At 42.6% G+C, this 25,994-nt stretch overlaps 1 protein-coding gene across 3 annotated transcripts in view; it reads left to right on the forward strand.

Annotated features, from left to right (window-relative positions):
* Positions 1 to 25,994, forward strand: part of MACROD2 (mono-ADP ribosylhydrolase 2) — a 1,980,208-nt gene that overhangs the window by 1,764,376 nt on the left and 189,838 nt on the right. The gene's annotated exons all lie outside the window — the stretch shown is intronic.

The following is a 25,994-nucleotide window of genomic DNA, read 5'->3' on the forward strand; positions in this document are numbered from 1 at the left end:
TCTATTTCCAAGATTTTGGATCATCTTTACTATCATTATTCTGAAATCTTTTTCAGGTAGACTGCCTATTTTCTCTTCATTTGTTAGGTCTGGTGGGTTTTTACCTTGCTCCTTGATCTGCTGCGTGTTTTTCTGTCTTTTCATTTTGCTTATCTTACTGTGTTTCTGGTCTCCTTTTTGCAGGCTGCAGGTTCGTAGTTCCCATTGTTTTTGGTGTCTGTCCCCAGTGGCTAAGGTTGTTTCAGTGGCTTGTGTAGGTTTCCTGGTGGAGGGGACTAGTGCCTGTATTCTGGTGGATGAGTCTGGATCTTGTCTTTCTGGTGGGCAGGTCCACGTCTGGTGGTGTGTTTTGGGGTGTCTGTGGCCTTATTATGATTTTAGGTAGCCTCTCTGCTAATGGATGGTGCTATGTTCTTGTCTTGCTAGTTGTTTGGCATAGGGTGTCCAGCACTGTAGCTTGCTGGTCGTTGAGTAGAGCTGGGTCTTGGTGTTGAGATGGAGGTCTCTGGGAGAATTTTGCCGTTTGATATTACGTGGAGCTCGGAGGTCTCTTGTGGACCAGTGTCCTGAAGTTGGCTCTCCCACCTCAGAGACACAGCCCTGTTGCCTGGCTGCAGCACCAAGAGCCTGTCCTCCACATGGCTCAGAATAAAAGGGAGAAAAAATAGAAAGAACGAGAGAAAGAGAGAAAGAGAGAAAGAAAGAAAGAAAGAAAGAAAGAAAGAGATAAAATAAAGTAAGATAAAATAAAATAAAGTTGTTAAAATAAAAAATAATTATTAAAGAAAAAAATTTTTAAAGAAAAAAAAACGGACGGACAGAACCCTAGGACAAATGGTGAAAGCAAAGCTATACAGACAAAATCTCACACATGCACACTCACAAAAATAGGAAAAGGGGAAAAAATAATGTATCTTGCTCCCAGAGTCTACCTCCTCAATTTGGGATGATTCATTGTCTATTCATGTATTCCACAGATTCAGGGTACATCAAGTTGATTGTGGAGCTTTAATCTGCTGCTCCTGAGGCTGCTGGGAGAGATTTCCCTTTCTCTTCTTTGCTCGCACAGCTCCTGGGGTTCAGCTTTGGATTTTGCCCCACCTCTGCGTGTAGGTCACCGGAGTGCGTCTGTTCTTTGCTCAGATAGGACGGGGTTAAAGGAACCCCTGATTCGGGGGCTCTGGCTCACTCAGGCCGGGGGGGGAGGGAGGGGCACGGAGGCGGGGTGAGCCTGCGGTGGCAGAGGCCGGCGTGACGTTGCACCAGCCTGAGGCGCGCCGTGCGCTCTCCCGGGGAAGTTGTCCTTGGATCCCGGGACTCCGGCAGTGACGGGCTGCACAGGCTCCCCAGAGGGGAGGTGTGGACAGTGACCTGTGCTCGCACACAGGCCTCTTGGCGGCAGCAGCAGCAGCCACAGCGTCCCACGCCCGTCTCTGGGGTCCGCGCTTTCAGCCACGGCTCGCGCCCATCTCTGGAGCCCCTTTATGCAGCGCTCTGAATCCCCTCTCCTCTCGCACCAGGAAACAAAGAGGGAAAAAAAAGTCTCTTGCCTCGTCGCCAGCTCCAGACTTTTCCCCGGACTCCCTCCCGGCCAGCAGTGGTGCACTAACCCCTGCAGGCTGTGTTCACGCCGCCAGCCCCAGTCCTCTCCCTGCGCTCCGACTGAAACCCGAAGCCCGAGCCTCAGCTCCCAGCCCCGCCCGCCCCGGCGGGTGAGCAGACAAGCCTCTCGGGCTGGTGAGTGCTGGTCGGCACCGATCCTCTGTGCAGGAATCTCTCCGCTTTGCCCTCCGCACCCCTGTTGCTGTGCTCTCCTCCGCGGCTCCGAAGCTTTCCCCCTCCGCCACCCGCAGTCTCCGCCCGTGAAGGGGCTTCCTAGTGTGTGGAAACCTTTCCTCCTTCACGGCTCCCTCCCACTGGTGCAGGTCCCGTCCCTATTCTTTTGTCTCTTTTTTCTTTTGCCCTACCCAGGTACGTGGGGGAGTTTCTTGCCTTTTGGGAGGTCTGAGGTCTTCTGCCAGCGTTCAGTGGGTGTTCTGTAGGAGTTGTTCCACGTGTAGATGTATTTCTGATGTATCTGTGGGGAGGAAGGTGATCTCCGTGTCGTACTCTTCAGCCATCTTCTCCTGTCTCCGAATTGGTTTGTTTTTAACAAATAAATCATCCACTTAAATTCATGGAACAAATCCATATTTAAGGTGGAAAGTTTAGCGTGGATTTTGGCAATGTTATTTTAGGAATGCATCTCTTTAAGCAATTGAGTAATTACTCCAAATTGTGCCAATATGCCAATTACATTTGCACATCTTTGTAATTTGGGCACTTCCCCTCCTGCTGAAGGATGGTGGAACAGAACATTATGGGATACAGCCCAGATGTGAATAAAACATCGTTTTCCAGCTGAAAATGCAAACAAAGTCTTTACTTTTACTGCTCTTAAATTTTGACCTGTAACTGGCATCCGTGAAAATCAGGAATCAGCCACTGCAGTATTTAGCATCACAGATGCTGCCGCAGAGTCAAGTCTAAAAAAGAGATTTTTAAGGGATTACAGCCACAGACGTTATATAACAAGACTCAGTATAATGCGTGGGACATCTGTTGGCTATTTTCAGAAAGCTGTCATTCTATTACCCTCTATTAAAATAATCTTAGTGGATACTTTAATTGTTCTTTTTTCCCCATGTCCTCCCAGCGATTAAGAAAGTTGACATGCAGTTGACATTTCTATGCTCTAGTCTTGTCTTTTCTGTTATTGTTTTTGGTAAGCTGGTTATTCTTTTGTTTTTCCAATTGTTTTGATTTTCTTAAAAAGGAAAAAAATAAGATGGTCTTACTACAAAATTAAGATAGTAATAGTTATTTCACACATAGTGTTCTGGATGACCTGGGCTTACGCAGGTGAAACCACATACCTGAGACTAGCAGAGAAATGTTCAATAACTATCAGTCCTTTCCTTTCCCTTTCCCTTTCCCTGAGAAGATTTTGATATTCATAATGGATTTGGTTTTAAACTGTAGAGTTTAGAAGACTGAACTATACCTTAACATTGTAGTACCTGAAGGTAAATAGTTTTGGAACTTCAAATAACTTTATTTATGTTTACCAATATCTATCTCTCTATCTCATGCAAATGTACCAATATACCAAGCACACTGACTCTGTGTCAGTTAAGTCATGATTTTCTGGCAGGAGTGGGGTTCCAGCCCCCATGGAGGGTATGGAACAGTGTGCCAGGGAGGAGTGAAACTACTGTAAAGCAGAGCTCCTCTTCTTCAGGATCCGAGGATCTGAGGATGTGTAAAGATTGGGAGCAGAAACATTGTTTCTATATGCATACAAGCATGAGCATTTTATACAGTCCATTAAAAGACCACGTGACAAAACTCAAAGTTAAATAAAATTTTGCAGGAGCTACTCTGACACCATCTGAAGCCCCTGAGAGAGACTTAACAACCCTTGAGGACATTCTGTGATAAACATCTGAAAAAAACTTAATTGATAAGACCGCTGACAGTTGTATTTGATTTTCAAAGCATGAAGTGGGGACCAACCTTATTTCAGCCTGTCAGGGTGATGGCAGTGTGGTTGAGAAGGACAGCATGGAGGGTGGATGAACCACAGAGGGTCAAGGGGGGAGAGTCAGGGCTGCTTCTTCTAGAGAAAAAGCCGGGGGCCAACATTTCCATCTTTTTCTCAAACGGTCTTTCTTTTTGGGGTCCATCAGTCAGGGAGTTGTAGCCATCAAGCCGTTCAAAGCCTACTTGTCCAGTGCAGCAGTGTAATTGAGGCCTTTTTGTGTACCCTTCAGTTTACACTGATTGTTAGATGGAAAAAGGACTAAAGTAAAAGGTGGCATCTCCCCCAGGGATTTAGTCTCGTTGGGCACATGTTCCTTCATCTGGCATTTCAAGAGCGTCATTGCAAGTAGATAAAAATAATGCAGCAGACTTACAGATGTAGAGAACAAACTAGTGGGGAATTCCCTGGCGGCCCAATGGTTAGGACTCCATGCTCTCACTGCTGGGACCCGGGTTCAATCCCTGGTCAGATCCCGGACACTAAGATCCCACATAGTGAGGGGCGGGGCAATAAAAACAAAAGAGAGAGAGAACAAACAAACAAATGGCTACCAGTGGGGAGAGGGAAGGGCAGAGGGGCAAAGCAGGGGTAGGGGATTAAGAGGTACAAACTATTCTGTATAAGATAGGATGTATTGTACAACACAGGCAATACAGCCAATATTTTATAATAACTATAAATGGAGTATAATCTTTCAAAACTGTGAATCACTGTATTATACACCTGTAACATAAATACTATTGTACAGCAACTACACTTTGATAAAGTATATATATAAATACATAAATATATATAAATAGTTTACAACATTGTTATACATGTCACATATAGTACATAAATACAAAATAACAGTGCACGCTTTGGAGCGGATTGTGCATGACGGAGGAGTTAAAGAGAGAGAACAGAGGGTGGCTGGGAGGAGAGACATAAATGGACCGCTCTCTTTTCCCTCCCCTCTCTTCTTCTGTACACTCCACAAACCACAGAGATGCCACTCACCCACACACCCAACTGCTGCCAACACCCAGCCTTCCGGGGGCATTTTGGATAGAACCTCTTTGGTTTGCTCTTTCTTATTGTATGAGACACAAACGTATGGAAAATTATTCAAGAGTGATTGTTCTCTTAGGATTTACTTTTCGAACAAAAAGAGGCTTTCTTGCGGGAGTGGGAAGGACACCAGCTTGAGCAAAACAGGTTTTGTCCTCACTAAATGCTCTTTGGGGATGCTATGTTAATGAGCTTCCTTTGAACTGTAACTGGCATCCGCAGGACTGTCAGATGCTAATGGAAATGTTGGGGAAAATGAGAATGTGCGGACCCTGATGTGTGTGATTCTCTGGCAGTCTCCACGCGGCTGAGCATCGTGAACAGGCTTCAGAGCCACCTTGCGACTTGGCCTAACAATGTTGTTTTGAGGAGAGTTTCTATCTCTCCTGACAATGGCATCTTTTAAGGTCGTGATTTGTGGGCTTTCTAAAGCGCTATCCGCCATGGGCAACCTCATAAGCCACAATGAATGACAATTCTTCCTTGATATTTTTAATTAGGGTGACACACAAAAAAAGAGTAATTATTAACTTTTGTAGCTGAACCACCTCTGCAGATGTTCTTAATCATATAAGAGAGAACAGAAACAGAATGTTCTCGGAAGCTGAAGTATGAAATCTACAATAGGGGGTTGCAGCTGGGTTAGCGGGGTTGACAAGAGCGCTGCATGAGTGCCTGATACACAGTAGCTCCATCATTGGAAGGGTAATTTCATGTTACAGACTATATTTTGAAGAAGAACTTTGAGTAGAAGACCTATTCCTGACACTGTCTTCTCAGTGGAAGTGTGCTTCGGGCACCACGCGAGTGACAGCAAAGTGTGGGCAGGAGGTCTATACCTTAACTGAGTCAGAAGCTGAGTTATGTTCAGTCAACCTTGGCCGACTGGATACTGAGAGGCTACGTTGATACTTGACCAGTTTTATTCGACCCGTTTTCTTCTCATCTCTTCATTCGGCTTCTTCCCAAAGCAGATCCTAAAACATGGAATAAAGGGGAGGTAGATTAGTTGTGGGTGAAGAAGGGATGAGAAAGGTTAAGACAGACATGCAATCAAGTGACCACCCTCCACAACCAGAAGTTTCTCTCCCTGGAGAACTCTGGGTTTTCCCAGCCCAGGGTGATGCAATGGGGATATTTTAATATCAACTCCAGCCAGTCTTTGGTTGAGTGTTGCTCAGGTGGGAAGCATTCATTCTCCAAACTCCCAGTTTACTGGATATTTGGTCAGAGTCTCTTAGCACTAAGAAAGGTTTTAGGTAAAGAAATGCAGATGCATGGCCATATTCACTGGCTTCCACACTCCTAAGACCTGAGGGGATAGGTACAAGGCACCACAGTGCCTGTCACACCTCCAGACCACACCTCTGGACCACGTGGACTCATTTTTATGGATTTGTTAAAACCCAACAAAGTAACCCACTTCTTACCCAAAAAGAAATCCATTGCTCTTAATCAAAAGGCTACACCTGGCACTAGAAACAAGAAATAACATCTGCAGAAATGTGTCTCAGCTCTGGGCGGCATCAGTGATGTTAAGACATGCTTTACCATGACTTGTTACGGCTGCCCCTGCACAAGTTGCCCACGGGCCTGGTTTCCCATCCTCAGAACCGAGTACACAGAGAGCTTTGAGACTCAGTTCCCAATAGTGAGTGTCAGAGGGAGCCCCCGTTTCAGTGAATCTACTGTCACTTTATTTGGATGACGTTCATGGTTTATGTTGATTCTCAACGCTCTTTTAAAGTGAATCCTAGCCTCTTACCCATTGCTCAGCCCAAGCATAGAATATGGTTGCATCTCCACGAGGAGCGTGTAGTGTAGTCACCTGTTGGACAGACCTTAGGAAGCGGGCTTCATGTGTGATTGACTCCTGCCATTTGCATCGTCAGAAATGATGTTGAAAGTGGGCATGAAAAGAAAGTCATTCAGATTGCCAAAAACAGAGGGTTGTTGACATAGGTCAAGTTTTCAGGGAAGCAGACCAAGAAGGAGGTTTGCAAGCAGGAGGTTTATTGGATCATGCTCTTGATCGATACCTGGGGGGAGAGGGAGCTGAATGAGGGAAGCAGAATTGGGGAGAGGGAGAAGTTGCGCCCACCAGAAGCTCCGAAGCTGGTGTGGTGAATTAGTTTGCTAGGGCTACCATAACAAAGTGTCACAGAGTGGGTGGTTTAGCTGCAGAAATTCATTTCCTCACACTTTGTGGAGGTTAGAAGTCTGAGGTCAGGGTGTCAGCTGGGTCAGTTTCTTCTGAGGCCTCTCTCCTTGGCTTGTAGACGGCCGTCTTCCCCATGTCCTCACATGGTCTTCCCTCTGTGTGTGTCTGTGTCCTAATCTTCTCTTCTGAGGACACCAGTCATATTGCATTAGGGCCCATCCTATGACCTCATTTTAACTTAGCCCTTTCCAGGCTCTGTCTCCAAATACAGTCACATTCTGTGGTATTGAGTGTTAGGACTTCAAGATATGAATTGGGGAAAGGGGGGACACACAATTCAGCCCATAACCAATGGTCCTTTAGAACTGCATCAAACTGAAGGAAAGGGTCTGAGCCTTTGGACCTCTGGATGAGCCGGTCCCTGGGTACAGGCTGACTTCGGGAAGAGAGGCTCAGCATGGGTGAGGTGCACTTCTCAGCAGAGGACAGTCCTCTGAGAGGGTCTCCTCGGAGCTGTCAGTCACTGGCACCTCCATCAATGGGAATCAAGAGGGCTCTAGTCCTGAAGGGAGGGGCAGATGTGAGCAGCACACCGCAAAACCTTCCCCAGTTGTGAACCTGTTCTTTATCTCTGACTGGCGTTGTCCTCCCTCCAACATTTCCAAGGATTATTTCTTTGGTTCCAAGGGCAGAGCAGGGCAAGGCATGCTTACCATTTGGAACTGCAGGTCCTAAGCCCTTACGTACGTTTCTCTCTCTTCTACGTTAAGCATATGGAACAGCTTCAAGGATCCCAACAGATGTGTCATTTGCTAGGGTGTCCACTTTGATCGATGTGAGGCCAGCTTGGAAATTAACTTGTATGAATGAGCCTCCAGCTCCAATCAAAATAACTCTTGGTTCTTTGGCTACATGACGATTTTTTCTTATAGAGTTGAAGAAAAGTCGAAAAGAGCAATTTATCAAAACAAAACAAGAAGACTCTGAATCGTGCTGCCAAAGAGTAATGATAGATGAACTGGATTTGCAAAAAGCCCCCAACAATAAAGGATCCTTTTTATGCATGCAGAAGCAATTTCAAAATGCAAAGATGCCCTTTGAGTGTGTATGGATTATGAATGCTCTCCAGCTTCTCTAAAAATCTCTGGAAACACGGAGAGAAAAATTTTCTCATCCTGTAATTTAGATTGGAATACTAGCTTCCGTGGTGGAGTGCAGAAGTATGGACATACTTATTACCTTCAAGAACCAGGAGAATAATATTCATTGACATTTGACAGCAATATTAAAATATCAGACCCAAGATCCCTGGAGGGTCTTGTGAAATCTTTTCCATTACTGCAGTTCAGCTGTGAACTTACCCTTTTTTTCCTTTCTCTCATTGGCTGATATGGTCACACCAAAAAAAAAAAAACCTGCTTTATATATAATATGGGCCATTTTTGTAAATGTTTCTTTTAAGATAGAATTCCTCAGCAAAGTTGGAACTGGAATAAAGTGGCCTTTCTGCACACGAGTCAGAAAAAAAGTGCTTCCAATGTTCTCTCTTTGGCTCATACTTTTCCTTGACCTGTTTTAAGAGATCAGGGTAGAAATAAAGGACTCAGCCAGTGAACACTGATTTTATGTATATGCCAGTGCTGTGCTAAGTGTTTCAAGTACCTTGTGAATAATAACTTTACAAATAAATAACCAATGTTTATGAGCATTTACTATATGTCAGGCCCTTTGCCAAGCACTTTACATAGAATATCTCATGTGGTCATTACAGCCAGCTGTGGCAGAAGGATTCTAAGGTTCTTCCAAGATGACCAACATCTGGTGTGCCCACACCTTCTCCCAGTTATTCAGTTATTCAAACAATAATCTAGGTTTGAATATGCTGTGAAGAGATTTTTCAGATGTAATTAAAGTCCCAAATCAGTTGACCTTAAGGTAGGGAGACCATTCAGGTGGGCCTGACCTTATCAGGGGAGTCCTTTAAATCTAGGTCTAGAGGTCAGATATGGAGGACGTTAGAGATTCAAAATCAAGAAGGACTTAACACGCCTTTGCTGCTTTGAAGATGGAGGTGGACATCTGGCAAGTGATGCAGGTGGACTCCAGGAGCTGAGAGTGACCTCAGCTGACACCCAGCCAGGGAACGGGGACCTCAGTCCTGCACCTGCAAGGAGCTGAATTCTGGCCACAAGAAGGAGCTTAGCAGAGGATTCCTCTTCACAGCGTCCAGATGAGAAGTCAGAGCAGCTGACACCTTGATTTCACCCTTGTGATGCCCTGACCAGAGAACCCAGTCACACCAGGCCGACTCTGACCTACAGAACCATAACCTAATAGTGAGGGGTTTCTCTGAACCATGAAGCTTGGGGTCACTTGTATGCAACAATAGAAAACTAATATACCAGCCCCCACAAGGTCAGTGTCTCCATTTTAGAGATGAGGAGACTGAGGCTTAGAAAGGTTAAGTGACCTGCTCAAGGTCACAGAACAGCTAAGTGGTCAAGTCCAGGTTGGAACAAGGTTAGCTGACCCCACAGAGGTGGCTGGCTGTGGGAGATGGGAGTCTGAGATGCCTCCAAGCCCCCCACCCCCTGATGAGCACACCTTGTCCATCTTCTCCCCGTGAGTGTGAACATGATAGGGTCTTCACTTCCTGGATTAGGCAAAAGAGATTTTTTTGTAGATGTAATTAAGGTATTTAATCACTTTAGCTCATTAAAAAGGAGAGTGTCCTGGTGGGGCCCAAGATCTTAAAAGGAGTCTACAGGTTGGAGATGGAGAAAGTCATAGAGACATACTCTTGCTGGCCTGAAAGAAAGAAAGCATCCATGTCCTGAGCTGCCTTTTGGGGCCGCATGGCGATGAATTGCAGGTGGCCTCTAGAAGCTAAAACTGTCCCTAGTCAACAGCTAGCAAGAAAGCGGGAACCTCAGTCCTAGAACTGCAGGGAACTAGATTCCGCCAACAACCTGAATGAGGCTGTAAGAAGACCCGGAGCTCAGGTGAGAACTGCAGTGCAGCTGACACCTGATTGTAGCTTCTGAGACCCCAAGCAGAGGACCCAACTCTGTGCAGCCTGGACTTCTGACCCACAGAAACCATGAGATAATAGAACTTTGTTTTATAAGTTGTGAAGTTTGTAGTCATCTGTTAGACAACAACAAAGAACTAATACACTGGGGAGGAGAGCAGATTGTTCACCTTTACTCCACTGAGTCGAAACGGAAGGGCTAGGACCCAGGCATCCCATTTCTTTGTTTTGTTCTTTAATCAGCAGTGAGCGTATCCCCTTATAACTCTATTTACCCTTGATTTACCCATCGCACCAAGCAAGCTGCAACTGCCCTCGTCTCCATCCCTCTCAGAAACCGTACTCATGCCACGTTGATCCTTAAGCCCTGGAATTTAATTCACTTATTAGCAGCAGCCACTGTTTTAGGAAGATACCCAATATCCAAGCCTGTACTGGTGAGGCTGTTGGTTTATCTGTCAATAAGTCTGGACTTCACCCCCCTTGCCCATCAGGCTGTATTTACACAGGATACTGATGGAGGGCCATCAGTTAAAGCAGTATTTGCCTGCACACCAAGTCTCTGAATGTTTGTTGTTTCTCATTGGGGAAGCAAGTTGCATTCATCAGACTCCATTCATTCTCCCAGGATTGCTGAACACGTGATAATCTTGGCTGTGTCAACGGCCCTAGGACTGTTAGCCGTGAAACATGGAGGTCGGCTGAGGATATTCCAAACCTGCTTCACTGTGTAACCCTTTTCAGGGGCAGTGGCTATGATGCTGAAAAAGATTAATAGAACTTATGTCATTGTGTTTATGGGGCATAAAACCCCCAACTGTGGATTAATAGATATCTTGGTAAAGAAAATACATCTTTACTCCTTTATGCCTTGATGGGTGAGCTACAGTTAGCATCAATGGAAATATATGGAGAGATTGCCTTTAGGAGGTCAGTTTTTAAAGGACTTTTCTGACCTCTAAGTCAGTGGAAATAGATTTTTGATTGTTGACCAAGACAATTGTAACAAAAGACTTTCAACCTTTAAAAAGAATTCTTATTGAAGAGAAGAGCATAGATCCTAAGTATGACTTTTCACAAACTAAACAGGTCTATGGAACTAGCACCCAGATTGAAAAATCAGGATCCCAAGCATTCCCCTGGGTCCCTCTTCACAACCCTCACCCCAGAGTAATTTGCTATATTAACATCTAACACCACAGGTGATTTTTCCTATTTCTCTAACAATTTTGACCTGTATAGAAATGGAACCATCCAGTGTGTACTCTTTTTTTATCCTACATTCTTTTACTCAGTACTGTTTGTTTATATTATTGTGTATAGTCCTAACTTTTCCAGTCTTACTGGTTTGTAGTATCCCCTTGTATGAACAGATCACAATTCATTTCTTCATTCTACCATTTGTGGGCATTTCAGTGGCTTCCAGTTTGGAGATACTACAAATAGCGCTGCTCTGAACATTGCAGGATGTGTCCTTTTGTGAACATACATGGATATTCTGCTGGGTGTCTACCTAGGGGTGAAATTGCTGGGTTGTAGCATCTGTGCATATTCAGCTAATCGAGTAGGTACTGCCAAATAGTTTTCCAAAGTAATCACACCAAAAGTAGTTTGTGAGAGTTATTGTTAATCCACATCCTTGCCAATACTTGATATTGTCTTTTCACTTTAAAGGGAAATGTCGCCTTTTTTAGTATTTGCAATTATATTTTAGCCTGAGGACCCATCTGAGTTTACTAACAACTTGTACATGAAAAAAAATAAGGGTGAGTCATCTTAAGTACAAAAGTTTCTTTAACTACCAAACAGTGCCTGCATACTTCAGGAAGTTCACCAAGACGATGCGCTAGGACCAATCAAAGTCTATCTTTTTAAAAAAAAAAAATTTTATTTATTTATTTATTTATTTATTTATGGGTGCGTTGGGTCTTCGTTTCTGTGCGTGGGCTTTCTCTAGTTGCGGCGAGCGGGGGCCACTCTTCATCGCGGTGCGTGGGCCTCTCACTGTTGCGGCCTCTCTTGTTGCGGATCACAGGCTCCAGACGCACAGGCTCAGTAGTTGTGGCTCACGGGCCTAGTTGCTCCGCGGCATGTGGGATCTTCCCAGACCAGGGCTCGAACCCGTGTCCCCTGCATTGGCAGGCAGATTCTCAACCACTGCACCACCAGGGAAGCCCTCAAAGTCTATCTTGAAGAAAGTCATTGGATCTGAGTAGCCCTGACAGGCTACACACTTCCAAAGAGGAACACTGGTATTATTTTTTGCCTTTCTTTATGTTCTTCACCATGATATTCAATGAAATGGTAATAAAGATTACATCAGTCGGGTTTAATCAGGGAAGCAGAGCCTTATGAGTGACATGGAATAAGGGGTTTGTTACAGGAGTTAGAACTTATACAACTTTGGGAGAAACTGAGGAAGTAAATGTCCAGAAGGGGATGGATGGCTGAGCAGAGCCCCTAACAAGGGCCCAGCAGAGGGAGGTGGTAAACAAGGGTGTGGAAGGTCATTGCCTCTGCATCTGACCAGGCCTGGAGCATGTCAGCAGGGCAGGGAGTCAAGAGGAAAGCTGGTTGCAAAATGGAAGAGGGCAAGGACAAAGTAGGAGCCATGGGAGCAAGGTGGAATCCACAGGGACAAACTGCCATGTATATCTGCCTCTTACTGCCTGGAACCCCAAACCTGCAGTGCCCCACAGAAGAGAAGGCAGTGCCCTTGATGCAGAACTGCATGTGTGCTCAGCCCAGGACTCAGAGAGCCAGCAAGAGCTGGAGAAGCTGTGGGCCCACTGGCTACCTCACACCCAGGTGAGGCAGTGATGAGCTACAGTGCACGACCTGCCCAGAATCCGGTGCCCTGCACCCACCTGCCCAGCAAAAGAGCTGCAGCTGCACCTCTGCCCCCCAGATCTCATAGAAATTGCTCTATAGCCAACTCTATGCTAGAGTTTTTCAGAGAAATGTAATTTCAGCTCAACTAAGTTGACATAGTACCAAACGACCACAGAGATAGACTTTGAGATAAAAAAAAGGAGGGAAGGAGGAAACTATAGAAATGATGTAATACAATCCTTTCCTTATAAAGACTTGAAACTGGGGCCTGGAGAGACAATGGCTTGTCAGTGTCACAGAACTGGTGACAGGCCTAGAAACTCAGTCCCCTGTGTGTGATATCACACAAAGAACACTTAGATGTGAAGTTAAGAGGCCTAAGATTCTGCCACTAATTGTTTCGCCTTGGTGCGGGGGGAAATCCCTCAATTCTGGATTCAGGTTTTCTTGTGAGAGACTGGCACGTGGGCTAAGCCCCACAAACTGAAGGTGTTCAGTTAATATCTGAATAATAAATGAATATAGTCTCTGAAGAACAACCATTGTACAAAATTGCTCTATTTATACCTAACCAGGAAACCATGCTCCAAAGCCTCAGTAGTGAGGCATTCTTCTATATGTTCATGAAATTTTTCTGGGGCTAGAGTGGATCACCCGGGTCCTTCCTCCTTTGTACAAGTCAGATTTCCAATCTCTCAGCCATGTAGCAATTAGACTTTCTATGATCTTCTTGTCACACCATTGTGACTTCGACTTCTACCCCATTCAGTCTGAGTTTCTCAATAGGAGTCGTTACCACATAGCTAGAGAAGCAAGAACCCAAACATGGCCGTAGGAACAAGCTAGAAAAATAGCCAGTTTCTAACTATGTATTTCTCTGTTTTGCTCACAAATCTGCAATTTGGGTAGAGTTCAGCAGGAAAGGTTCATCTCCACCCTATGTAGCATTACCTGGAGTAGCTCAAAAGCCAGGAGCTGAGATCATCTAGGGGCTACTCACTTCCAGCTAGGGCTGTGAATCCATCTGCACATGGATTCTCCAGGGTCTCTGCTTCCTCATGGCATGATGATTAGGTATGAGAACGAGCATCCCAAGAGGACTGGGCAGAAACTGTATCACCTTTCATGACATGGACTCAGAACTCACATATCTCTGCCAGAGTTCTGGGCACTCCCAGATTCAAGAGGAGGAAATATAAATCCCACCTCTCAAAGAGAGGAGAATCAGCATTACATTTCAAGAGGAACCTGAAGGATGGGATATCTTGCACGCCATCTTGGAAAATATTGTCCACCACAAGTGGTGATCAGTACCCATGATGAGTTTATAAACACAGAGCTTGCCAACTAAATGAGATCTTATCCAACAATAACCCGGTCTGTGTATAAAAATACATGCACATATGCATATATAACAAGCACTTGGCACATGAGGTTAATTCTTGGATTCAACTTGCTTCCAAGATATTTTCAGTGTTATGCCTAAGGGTAAGGCCAGGGAACTGGGTGATTCAATTAGCTTAAAATAAAAGTACTTTTCCCTCATCATCCATCTTCTCTTTGAGGAAAAAATAAATAAATCAGGTTGCTGAATTTTGGACCCATACCATTTCCATGGTAACAAACCCTAAAGTGCTAAAAGGTGGCTTACAATTCTTTGCAATATTTAAGAAATCTGTATTTAGTCTGTAATGCCTAAAAGTACACTTAGTAGCAGTGAATAGCATTACCACTAACCCTCCCCTCCCCTCCCCCCAACAAACGTTCTCTCTCTCTCTCTCTCTCTCTCTCTCTCTCTCTCTCACACACACACACACACACACACACACACACACACACACACACACACACACAACATAAGTGTTTAAAAAAAAATCCCAGGAGAGGACCTTCAAGACGGCGGAGGAGTAAGACATGGAGATCACCTTCCTCCCCACAAATACATCAGAAATACATCTACATGTGGAACAACTCCTACAGAACACCTACTGAACGCTGGCAGAAGACCTCAGACTTCCCAAAAGGCAAGAAACTCCCCAAGTACCTGGGTAGGACAAAAGAAAAAAGAATAAACAGAGACAAAAGAATAGGGACGGGACCTGCACCTTGGGGAAGGAGCTGTGAAGGAGGAAAAGTTGCCACACACTAGGAAGCCCCTTTGCTGGTGGAGATGGAGGGTGGTGGAGGGGGGAAGCTTCGGAGCCACAGACGAGAGCGCAGCCACAGGGGTGCGGAGGGCAAAGCGGAGAGATTCCCACACAGAGGATCGGTGCCGACCGGCACTCACCGGCCCGAGAGGCTTGTCTCCTCACCCGCCGGGGCGGGCGGGGCTGGGAGCTGAGGCTCGGGCTTCAGAGATCAGATCCCAGGGAGAGGACGGGTTGGCAGCGTGAACACAGCCTGAAGAGGGCTAATGCGCCACAGCTAGCCGGGAGGGAGTCTGGGGAAAAGTTTGGAACTGCCTAAGAGGCAAGAGACCATTGTTTCGGGGTGCATGAGGAGAGGGGATTCAGAGCACCACCTAAATGAACTCCAGAGACAGGCGCCAAGCCGTGGCTATCAGTGCGGACCCCAGAGACGGGCATGAGACACTAAGGCTGCTGCTGCCGCCACCAAGAAGCCTGTGTGCGAGCACAGGTCACTGTCCACACCTCCCCTCCCAGGAGCCCATGCAGCCTGCCACTGCCAGGGTCCCGTGATCCAGGGACAACTTCCCCGGGAGAACGCATGGCGCACCTCAGGCTGGTGCAACGTCACGCCAGCCTCTGCTGCCGCAGGCTCGCCCCACATCCGTACCCCTCCCTCCCCCCGGCCTGAGTGAGTCAGAGCCCCTGAAGCAGCTGCTACTTTAACCCCGTCCTGTCTGGGCTAAGAACAGACACCAGAGGGTGAACTACATGCAGAGGTGGGGCCAAATCCAAAGCTGAACCCCAGGAGCTGTGTGGACAAAGAGGAGAAAGGGAAATTTCTCCTAGCAGCCTCAGGAGCAGCGGATTAAATCTCCACAGTCAGCTCGAGGTACCCTGCATCTGTGGAATACCTGAATAGCCAGCGAATCATCTCAAAATTGAGGCAGTGGACTTTGGGAGCAACTGTAGACTTGGGGTTTGCCATATGTGACTGACTGGTTTCTGATTTTTATATTTATCTTAGTATAGTTTTTAGCACTTGTTATCATTGGTGGATTTGTTTATTGGTTTGGTTGCTCTCTTTTTTTAAAATTTTTTATGTTAATAATATATTTTTTATTTTAATAACTATTTTATTTATTATTTTATTTTATTTCTTTTTTAATGCCTTTTCTTCTGAGCCATGTAGCTGACAGGGTCTTGGTACTCCAGCCAGGTGTCAGGCCTGAGCCTCTGAGGTGGGAGAGCCGAGTCCAGAACATTGGACCACCAGAGACCTGGCCCCACATAATATCAGTCAGTGAGAGCTCTCCCAGAGATCTCCATCTCAATGCTAAGACCCAGCTCCCCTCAACGACCAGCAAGCTCCAGTGCTGGACACCCCATGCCAAACAACTAGCAAGACAGGAACACAACCCCATCCATTAGCAGAGAGGCTGCCTAAAATCATAGTAAGTTCACAGACACCCCAAAACACACTACCAGACGCAGTCCTGCCCAGCAGAAACACAAGATCCAGCCTCATCCACCACAGCACAGGCACCAGTCCCCTCCACCAGGAAGCCTACACAACACACTGAACCAACCTTACCCACTGGGAGCAGACACCAACAACAATGGGAACTACAAACCTGCAACCTGCAAAAAGGAGACCCCAAACACAGTAAGATAAGCAAAATGAAAAGACAGAAAAACATGCAGCAGATCAAGGAGCAAGGTAAAAACCCACCAGACCTAACAAATGAAGAGGAAATAGGCAGTCTACTTGAAAATGAATTCAGAGTAATGATAGTAAAGGTGATTCAAAATCTTGCAAATACAATGGAGAAAATACAAGAAATGTTTAACAAGGACCCAGAAGAACTAAATAGCAAACAAACAATGATGAACAACACAATAAATGAAATTAAAAATTCTCTAGAAGCAATCAATAGAATAACTGAGGCAGAAGAATGGATAAGTGGCCTGGAAAATAAAATAGTGGAAATAACTACCACAGACCAGAATAAAGAATGAAAAAAATTGAGGATTGAGGACAGTCTCAGAGACATCTGGGACAACATTAAATGCACCAGCATTCAAATTTTAGGGGTTCCAGAAGAAGAACAGAAAAAGAAAGGGACTGAGAAAATATTTGAAGAGATTATAGCTGAAAACTTCCCTAATATGGGAAAGGAAATAGTCAGTCAAGTTCAGGAAGCATAGAGAGTCCCATACAGGACAAATCCAAGGAGAAACATGCCAAGACACATATTAATCAAACTATAAAAATTAAATACAAAGAAAAAGTGATGAAAGGGAAAAACCTACAGCCAAGATTACCCAGTAAGGATCTCATTCAGATTCGACAGAGAAATTAAAAACTTTACGGACAAACAAAAGCTAAGAGAATTCAACACCACCAAACCAGCTTTACAACAAATGCTAAAGGAACTTTTTTTTTTTTTTTTTTTTTTCTTTTTGCGGTATGCGGGCTTCTCACTGTTGTGGCCTCTCCCGTTGCGGAGCACAGGCCCCGGACGCGCAGGCCCAGCGGCCATGGCTCATGGGCCCAGCCGCTCCGCGGCACATGGGATCCTCCCAGACCGGGGCACGAACCCGTATCCCCTGCATCGGCAGGCGGACTCTCAACCACTGCGCCACCAGGGAGGCCCTAAAGGAACTTTTTTTAGCAAGGAAACACAAGAGAAAGAAAAGACCTACGATAACAAACCCAAAACAATTAAGAAAATGGTAATAGGAACATACGTATCGATAATTACCTTAAATGTAAATGAATTAAATGCTCCAACCAAAAGACATAAAGTGGCTGAATGGATACAAAAACAAGACCCTTATATATGCTGTCTACAAGAGACCCACTTCAGACCTAGGGACACATACAGACTGAAAGTGAGGGGATAAAAAAAGATATTCCATGCAAATGGAAATCAAAAGAAAGCTGGAGTAGCAATACTCATATCTGATAAAATAGACTTTAAAATAAAGACTATTATAAGAGACAAGGAAGGACACTACATAATGATCAAGGGATCAATCCAAGAAGAAGATATAACAATTGTAAATATTTATGCACCCAACATAGGAGCACCTCAATACAAAAGTCAAATACTAATAGCCATAAAACGGGAAATTGACAGTAACACAATCATAGTAAGGGACCTGAACACCCCACTTTCACCAATGGACAGATCATCCAAAATGAAAATAAATAAGGAAACACAAGATTTAAATGACACATTAAACAAGATGGATTTAATTGATATTTCTAGGACATTCCATCCAAAAACAACAGAATACACTTTCTTCTCAAGTGCTCATGGAACATTCTCCAGGATAGATCATATCTTGGGTCACAAATCAAGCCTTGATAAATTTAAGAAAATTAAAATCATATCAAATATTTTTTCCAACCACAATGCTGTGAGACTAGATATCAATTACAGGAAAAAAACTGTAAAAAAAAATACAAGCACGTAGAGGCTAAACAATACACTACAAAACAACCGAGAGAGCACTAAAGAAATCAAAGAGGAAATCAAAAAATACCTAGAAACATATGACAATTAAAACACAATGACTGGAGCAGAAGCAAGAAGAACTACAATCCTGCAGCCTGTGGAACAAAAACCACATTCACAGAAAGATAGACAAGACGAAAAGGCAGACAGTTATGTACCAGATGAAGGAACAAGATAAAACCCCAGAAAAACAACTAAATGAAGTGGAGATAGGCAACCTTCCAGAAAAAGAATTCAGAATAATGAGAGTAAAGATGAACCAGGACCTCGGAAAAAGAATGGAGGCAAAGATCGAGATGATGCAAGAAATGTTTAACAAAGACCTAGAAGAATTAAAGAACAAACAGAGTTGAGCAATACAATAACTGAACTGAAAACTACACTAGAAGGAATCAATAGCAGAATAACTGAGGCAGAAGAACGGATAAGTGACCTGGAAGACAGAATGGTGGAATTCACTGCTGTAGAACAGAATAAAGAAAAAAGAATGAAAAGAAATGAAGACAGCCTAAGAGACCCCTGGGACAACATGAAACACAACAACATTCGCATTATAGGTGTCCCAGAAGGAGAAGAGAGAGAGAAAGGACCAGAGAAAATATTTGAAGAGATTATAGTAAAAAACTTCCCTAACGTGGGAAAGGAAATAACCACCCAAGTCCAGGAAGTGCAGCGAGTCCCATACAGGATAAACCCAAGGAGAAACACACCGAGCCACATATTAATCAAATTGGCAAAAATTAAAGACAAAGAAAAACTATTGAAAGCAGCAAGGGAAAAACAACAAATAATGTACAAGGGAACTCCCATAAGATTAACAGCTGGTTTCTCAGCAGAGACTCTACAAGCTGCAAGGGAGTGGCATGATATACTTAAAGTGATAAAAGGGAAGAACCTACTACCAAGATTACCCGGCAAGGATCTCATTCAGATTCAGTGGAGAAATCAAAAGTTTTACAGAGAAGCAAAAGCTAAGAGAATCCAGCACCACCAAACCAGCTCTACAACAAATGCTAAAGGAACTTCTCTAAGTGGGAAACACAGGAGAAGAAAATGACCTACAGAAACAAACCCAAAACAATTAAGAAAATGGTGATAGGAACATGCATATCGATAATTACCTTAAATGTAAATGGATTAAATGCTCCAACCAAAAGACATAAAGTGGCTGAATATATACAAAAACAAGACCCTTATATATGCTGTCTACAAGAGACCCACTTCAGACCTAGGGACACATACAGACTGAAAGTGAGGGGATGGAAAAAGATGTTCCATGGAAATGGAATTCAAAGCAAGCTGGAGTAGCAGTACTCATATCAGATAAAATAGACTTTAAAATAAAGAATGTTACAAGAGACAAGGAAGGACACTACATAATGATCAAGGGATCAATCCAAGAAGAAGGCAAAATAATTATAAATATATATGCACCCAACATAGGAGCACCTCAATACATAAGGCAACTGCTAACAGCTATAAAAGAGGAAATCGACAGTAACATAAGAGTGGGGAACTTTAACACCTCACTTACACCAATGGACAGATCATCCAAAATGAAAATAAATAAGGAAACAGAAGCTTTAAATGACACAATAGACCAGATAGATTTAATTGATATTTATAGCACATTCCATCCAAAAACAGCATATTACACTTTCTTCTGAAGTGTGCATGGAACATTCTCCAGGATAGATCACATCTTGAGTCACAAATCAAGCCTCAGTAAATTTAAGAAAATTGAAATCATATCAAGCATCTTTTCTGACCACAACGCTATGAGATTAGAAATCAATTACAGGGGAACAAACATAAAAAACACAAACACATGGAGCATAAGTATGTTACTAAATACCCAAGAGATCACTGAAGAAATCAAAGAGAAAATCAAAAAATACCTAGAGACAAATTACAATGAAAACATGACAATCCAAAACCTATGGGATGCAGCAAAAGCAGTTCTAAGAGGGAAGTTTATAGCTATACAAGCCTACCTCAAGAAACAAGAAAAATCTCAAATAAATAACCTAACCTTACACCTAAAGGAACTAGAGAAAGAAGAACAAACAAAACCCAAAGTTAGCAGAAGGAAAGAAATCATAAAGATCAGAGCAGAAATAAATGAAATACAAACAAAGAAAACAATAGCAAAAACCAATAAAACTAAAAGCTAGTTCTTTGAGAAGATAAACACAATTGATAAACCATTAGCCAGACTCATCTAGAAAAAGAGGGAGAGGACTCAAATCAACAAAATTAGAAAGGAAAATGGAGAAGTTAAAACAGACATGGCAGAAATACAAAGCATCCTAAGAGACTACTACACGAAACTCTATGCCAATAAAATGGACAACCTGGAAGAAATGGACACATTCTTAGAAAGGTATAACCTTCCAAGGCTAAACCAGGAAGAAATAGAAAATATGAGCAGACCAATCACAAGTAATGAAATTGAAACTGTGAATAAAAATCATCCAACAAACAAAAGTCCAGGACCAGATGGCTTCACAGGTGAATTGTATCAAACATTTAGAGAAGAGCTACCACCCATCCTTCTCAAAGTCTTCCAAAATATTGCAGAGGAAGGAACACTCCCAAACTCATTCTACGAGGCCACCATCACCCTGATACCAAAACCAGACAAAGATGTCACAAAGAAAGAAAACTACAGGACAATATCACTGATGAACATAGATGCAAAAATCCTCAAACAAAATACTAGCAATCAGAATCCAACAGCACATCAAACGGATCATACACCATGATCAAGTGGGGTTTATCCCAGGAATGCAATTATTCTTCAATATACACAAACCAGTCATTGTGATACACCATATTAAGAAATTGAAGGATTAAAAACCATATGATCATCTCAATAGATGCAGAAAAAGCTTTTGACAAAATTCAATACCGATTTATGATAAAAACTATCTACAAAGTAGGCATGGAGGGAACTTATCTCAACCTAATAAAGGCCATATATAATAAACCCACAGCCAACATTGTTCTCAATGGTGTAAAACTAAAACCATTTCCACTAAGATCAGGAACAAGACAAGGCTGCCCACTCTCACCACTCTTATTCAACATAGTTTTGGAAGTTTTAGCCACAGCAATCAGAGAAGAAAAAGAAATAAAAGGAATCCAAATCGGAAGAGAAGTAAAACTGTCACTGCTTGCAGATGACATGATACTATACATAGAGAATCCTAAAGATGCTACCATAAAGCTACTAGAGCTAATCAATGAATCTGGTAGAGTAGGAGGATATAAAATTAATGCACAGAAATCTCTTGCATTCCTATACACGAATGGCGAAAAATGTGAATGAGAAATTAATGAAACACTCCCATTTACCATTGCAACAAAAAGAGTAAAATACCTAGGAATAAACCTACCTAAGGAGACAAAAGACCTGTATGCAGAAAACTATGACACCAATGAAAGTAATTAGAGATGATACTAACAGATGGAGAGATATACTATGTTCTTGGATTGGAAGAATCAACATTGTGCAAATGACTATACTACCCAAAGCAATCTACACATTCAATGCAATCCCTATCAAGCTACCATTGGCATTTTTCACAGAACTAGAGAAAAAATTTCACAATTGTATAGAAACACAAAAGACCCCAAATAGCCAAAGCAATCTTGAGAAAGATAAACAGAGCTGGAGGAATCAGGCTCCCTGACTTCAGACTATACTATAAAGCTACAGTAATCAAGACAGTATGGTACTGGCACAAAAACAGAAATATAGATCAATGGAACAGGATAGAAAGCCCAGAGATAAACCCATGCACATACGGTCACCTTATCTTTGATAAAGGAGGCAAGAGTATACAATGGAGGAAAGACAGCCTCTTCAATAAGTGGTGCTGGGAAACGTGGACAGCTACATGTAAAAGAATGAAATTAGAACACTCCCTAACACCATACACAAAAATAAACTCAAAATGGATTAAAGACCTAAATGTAAGGCCCAACACTATAAAACTCTGAGAGGAAAACATAGAACACTTTATGACATAAATCACAGCCAGATCCTTTTTGACCCACCTCCTAGAGAAATGGAAATAAAACAAAAATAAACAAATGGGACCTAATGAAACTTCTAAGCTTTTGCACAGCAAAGGAAAGCATAAACAAGACAAAAAGACCACCCTCAAAATGGGAGAAAATATTTGCAAACAAAGCAACAGACAAATGATTAATCTCCAAAATATACAAGCAGCTCATGCAGCTCAATATCAAAAAGACAAACAACCCACCCCAAAAATGGGCAGAAAACCTAAAAAGACATTTCTCCAAAGAAGATATACAAATTGCTAACAAACACATGAAAGGATGCTCAACATCACTACTCATTAGAGAAATGCAAATCAAAACTACAATGAAGTATCACCTCACACCAGTCAGAATGGCCATCATCAAAAAATCTACCAGCAATAAATGCTGGAGAGGGTGTGGAGAACAGGGAACCCTCTTGCACAGTTGGTGGGAATATAAGTTGATAGAGCCACTATGGAGAGCAGTATGGAGGTTCCTTAAAAACTAAAAATAGAACTCCCATATGACCCAGCACTCCCACTACTGGACATATACCCTGAGAAAACCATAATCCTGAAAGAGTCATGTACCACAATGTTCATTGAAGCACTATTTACAATAGCCAGGACATGGAAGCAAACTAAGTGTCCATTGACAGATGAATGGATAAAGAAGATGTGGTACATATATACAATTGAATATTACTCAGCCATAAAAAGAAACGAAACTGAGTTATTTGTAGTGAGGTGGATGGACCTAGAGTCTGTCATACAGAGTGAAGTAAGTCAGAAAGAGAAAAACAAACACTGTGTGCTAACCCATATGTATGAAATCTTAAAAAAAAAAAAAGAGGTTCTGAAGAACCTAGGGGCAGGACAGGAATAAAGACACAGACGTAGATAATTGACTTGAGGACACGGGGAGCTGGGATGAAGTGAGAGAGTGGCCTTGACATATATACACTACCAAATGTAAAATAGATAGCTAGTGGGAAGCAGCCGCATAGCACAGGGAGATCAGCTCAATGCTTTGTGACCACCTAGAGGGGTGGGATAGGGAGGGTGGGAGGGGAACACAAGACGGAGAGGATATGGGGATATGTGTGTACATATAACTGATTCACTTTGTTATACAGCAGAAACTAACACAACATTGTAAAGCAATTATACTCCAATGAAGATGTTTAAAAAGTATCTCATAATTTATATTAAGTGACTGTAAAAGTAGGGAGAAATGAGTACAAATGAGACTGTCCAGCTTATTCTTCTTAGATCTGGGTTGAACCAAATTTTCTTGTTTTGATTTTGATCTTAATTAGGGGCTTTAGAAATAATATGATCATTTGAAGCCTGGAGAAAAAGTCAACCATCACAGGCACAGAAGTGAGAATAATTATAGTGTTTGGAAATTATCAGTAGTTCAATGCAACTGGAGAGCAGAGTATGTCTAACACAGAATCTTATTATTTTTTAACTTATTTTATTGAAGTGTAGTTGATTTAGAGTGTTAATTTCTGCTGTACAGCAAAGCAATTCAGTTATACATATATATACATTCTTTATCATAGTCTTTTCCATTAGGATTTATCACAGGATATTGAATATAGTACCCTGTGCTCTACAGTAGGACCTTGTTGTTTATCCATTCTTTATATACTAGTTTGCATCTGCTAATCCCAAACTCCCAGTCCATCCCTCCCCCACCCACCTCCCCCTTGGCAACCACAAGTCTGTTCTCTATGTCTGTGAATCAGTTTCTGTTTCGTAGGTAAGTTCATCTGTGTCATATTTTAGATTCCACATAATAGTGATGCCATATGCTATGTTCTTCTCTTTCTGACTTACTTCACTTAGTATGATAATTCTGTTTCCATCCATGTTGCTGCAAGTTGCATTATTTCATTCTTTTTTTATGGCTGAGTAGTAACAGAGTCTTATTTTTAATGTTAGGACTTTTAAATTATGTATTTCATACATACAGAAAGTGTAGAACATAATATGATATCCATGTACCTACCCCCATAGTTGATAGTTGTTACCCATTTGCCATATTTTTTCTAAATATTTTTTCTTTCTAAATAAATAAAATATTAACTATTCATTTAAAGTCTTACCTGTCCATCATTTTACCTTCCCTCCCTTATCAGAAATCATCATCATCTTGAAGTTCATGTGTCACATTCCCGTTTATGTTTATGGTCATTATTGCTTATGAATGAATCCCTACACTGTTGTATCTTTGTGCTTAAAAATTCACATAACAGTATCAAAGCAAGTATGTCCTTTTGTAACTCGATTCTATTGTTCGACATTATGATTCTTATCTTTAGCCACAGGGCATAAATACACCATAAGCATAGTGGAGACGAGCATTCAGCATTGCACAGATAATCATTTATTCCACAAAATTTATAGATCACCTGAGAGTAAGTTGATGGTGACAGTTTTCACATTTGTAGCAAACGTTACTGCCATGCAGACAAGGCTGGACCCCAGAAGTTCAAATGAATAGAGAGAAAGGAAAATAGGGTTCTTTGCATCCCAGTCCTTCCATTTCTGAAGGTCAAGTGCTCTCTCCACCCTGTGGGACAGTGACTGGGGTAGCGCTACATGGTTTTTGGTGAAGTCCAGTGACTGCCCAGGAGGTGGTCTACTGGCTGGGGGTCTAGACTTGTGCAGGGATCAGGAAGCCGCATCTCCGAGCTTCCATCAGGGAACCCTGGTGATTCCTGTGTCCTAATCCTCTCCCGTCCCACTCCTGCAGATCTTCGCTCCTACTGGGAACTTTGGGACTTGGCTCACATGACTCTGTCCCCTACAGGCTGGGAGAGATGAGGGGTTGGGTGGATGGCATCCATTTGGGTTTTTTCCTGTCCTGCCACCAGCATACCCCACTTCTGTTTCCTACTGATGTTCTAGTTAATTGCCAGTTGCAGTTTGATGGATGGGGTAATTTTGTAACTTTTTGTACATTGTTAAAATAAAGGAACTAAAGGGGTGTTTGTTTTCAAGACACAAAATTGAGTCACCGATTTAATATCAGATATCCGTGAGCTATTATGTGTATCCCATCTCTCTTCTCTGTTTACCGTATTACTCTCAGAATGTCTCAAAGAAACTCCTTACATGCAGAAGCTCTCGAAACAGAGAAAAGGGACTATGTACACATTTTACTTTTGAAGTGGCACTTCCTTACTCAGTAATATCCTACCAGATTAAAGTTACATTGACCTCGTGTACTGTCAACTAATTATATTTTATTTCTGTTGCATTTCCAAGTGTGTAAAGCTAAAAGCAAGTGACTGCATGCAAATTACACTGCGTGAAGTTTTTAGGCCATGTTCAAATACTAACAGGTTTGATAAATATATTTGTCTAACAAGGGTAGGACAAAGAGCTCTCCATTTACTGACATACTTTATCGTCTTTCTGCTGTACATCTCTCATGTGGCTGTTTAATAGAACATAAAGTCTAGGTATCCTGATGGAATCTCAGATCTTATTTATAGCTTGCTGCAAAGTAGCTTATTGTCATTTATTATTTCTTATTTGATTTATATAGCATCTTTCCACCAAATTGCCCATGGGTTTATTTACATAAAGAGTGCATTCACAAACACTCTCTCTCTCTCTCT

This window comes from Mesoplodon mirus (genome assembly GCF_964341445.2).
Source record: "Mesoplodon mirus genome assembly, chromosome: 15".
Classification (NCBI taxonomy): domain Eukaryota; kingdom Metazoa; phylum Chordata; class Mammalia; order Artiodactyla; family Ziphiidae; genus Mesoplodon; species Mesoplodon mirus.